The sequence below is a fragment of the Galeopterus variegatus genome, unplaced genomic scaffold (genome assembly GCF_000696425.1).
Source record: "Galeopterus variegatus unplaced genomic scaffold, G_variegatus-3.0.2 Scaffold5078, whole genome shotgun sequence".
Taxonomy (NCBI): Eukaryota; Metazoa; Chordata; class Mammalia; order Dermoptera; family Cynocephalidae; genus Galeopterus; species Galeopterus variegatus.
In genome coordinates this window covers 26,643-29,252 of record NW_007731189.1, presented here as the reverse complement: position 1 = coordinate 29,252, position 2,610 = coordinate 26,643, and positions in this window count along the sequence as shown.

Genomic DNA, 2,610 nt, shown 5'->3' with positions numbered 1-2,610 from the left:
ATGTGATCTAGCTTGGAGAATGTTCCATGTGCTGATGAGAAGAATGTATATTCTCTGGTTGTTAGGTGAAATGTTCTATATATATATATCCACCAAGTCCAATTAGTCTAGAGTGTAGTTTAAATCTTGTGTTTCCCTGTTGATTTGTTGCCTAGATGATCTGTCCAATGTTGAGAGGGTGATGTTCAGGTCCCCATTTTTACAATATTGAGATCTCTCTCTCTCTCTCTGTAGGTGTAGTAATGTTTGCTTTATAAATCTGGGTGCACCAATATTGGGAGCCTAAACTACTTTCATCACAATTTCTTTAAAAATATACAACCTTTATATCTTCATTCCAATTAGGAAAAGACAACTTAAACAATTAGTTTTTTTGGTGCTGTCAGGTTAATGACCAAAAACACACCTATGCAGAGGTATAAGACACTTACGGAGAGCTCAGTCTGCATTATACCATACTAAAGGTGGTTGTTTCTTATGCAGTCTTTCTTCATATTGGCATCCTTAAAGGATTATATTATTTAGCATTTTGTGTTGGGACAAAGGACCAATTTATTTAAATAAACATTGCAGTATTTATGTTATGCAAGATAGTTTATACAAATTATCAAAACACATTATTACCCTTAAAGCAGCTTGCGGTCTCCTGATAGGAAAATAAATTTTTGCATGGAGATATCTGGGAGCATTATTTTTGGTGAAAGATAATGCCAACAAAAGTATAGAGATGGAAAATATAATGACAAGTGTGACTCAATCTAAAATATGTGCACTGCTGTAGTTGCAGACTAGCCTAGAAAGTGTTCCTAAAGGAGAGTTATGGAACTCCTTAATGGAACATTGCAAAATCTGAAATGTGTTCTTCAAATGGTAGGAACCATTAAAGCTTTTAGAGCAAAGTGGCATGACAAGACTTGAGGCTTTGAAAGTTAATTCCATCAGAATGATTGACAAGTTAGAGAATGGAAGGAGAGAAACCAGTCCATAGGAAGATTTTTCCAGTGAAAGATGCCCTGAACCAGTGGTAGATGAGTGAGATTTGGAAGGCTAATTTGAATATAAGAAAGCAGGTTAATTTACCAATATTATTTCTTTGATTGAAGGCTTTGCTATTCTATCAGCTACAATTTTCATTTTTAAACCCGCACTGGATCTTTTGCTTACAATGCAGGAGGAAAGGAGACAATGCTATTTATACAACTATCTCTGGCTTTTCACATATATGCATTTTATTTTTTAGAAAATTTGGCAATGCCTTGCCTCAACATATTTTTAAATGACTTCCTGCTATTTGTTTTTTGGTTTCTGTTAACATGTAAGGAGAGTAGGAAAAAATATAACTCAATAGAGTTAAACTGGGAAATGGGCAAGAACAGTAGGTTAAAGAAAAAAAATTATAAACACATAAAGTGGTCAAAATATTAAGCATAAGTTAAAACAAAAATATGATTTTCTCTATCTATTATGTTGGGCATAGAACAAGAAGTTTAGTAACAAACTGTGCTGGTTATAGTGTGAAGAGACAGACATTCCAATACACTGTTGGTGGGAGTGTTAATTGGTATCATTCCTGTAGAGAGCAATTTGGCAGTAAAACCAAAATTTTAAATGCACATTCTTACTGACCTAGCAATTCTACTTTTATGTCTACCTATACTTATGTAAAAATGCATATATATGACTTTTTATTTCATATTTATTTCTGTTTTCATATGAGAAATAAATAGATGAATAATCTTAAGTACAGAACTATTTACATATAAATCATGGTATATCCTCATCAAGGAATAGTCTGTGTTAAAAAATTAGATACCTTTTTTATTATGTAGGTACCCAAAATCCTATTAAGAAAAAAAAATGTACAACATTATCCAGAAAGATACAAATATAAAAACTTGTTGATGATGGCTACTTTTGAGAGGTAGAACTAGAAGACTATTTTAGGAGGGAGATTCAGCTTTCATTATATTCTTTCCTTTTTGTAGCAATCTTAAAACATGTTTTATTTATTTTTTATTGTACATATTTAGGATATACAGCATGATGCTTTGATATACATGTACATAGTGAAGTGATTACTACAGTCAAGCAAATTAACAAATTTATCATCTCATATAGTACTTTTCTTAGTCTACTCTCTTAGCAAGTTTCTATTGTATGATACAATATTATTTACTGTATTCCTCATGTTGTACAGTAGATTTCTAGACTTACTCATCTTATATAACTGCAACTTCTTTGTACCCTATGACCAAACATTTCCTCATTCAACTTCTCCCTCTCCCCCAGCATCTGGTAATCACTCTTCTACTCTGTATACATAAAAATACACCTTTTTTTTTAAGATTACACATATAAGTGAGATCATGCAGTATTTTGCTTTCTGTGCCTGGCTTATTTCACTTAACATAATGTCCTCTAGATTCATGAATGTTGTCGTTAGGGGGCAAAGGATCTGAATAGACATTTCTTCAGAGAAGACATAAAAATGACCAATAGTTATATGAAAATGTGCTCAACATTAGTAACAATCAGGGAAATGCAAATCCAAACTACAATGAGATATTACTTCATACCAGTTAGAATAGCTTTTATCAAAAAGACAAGAGA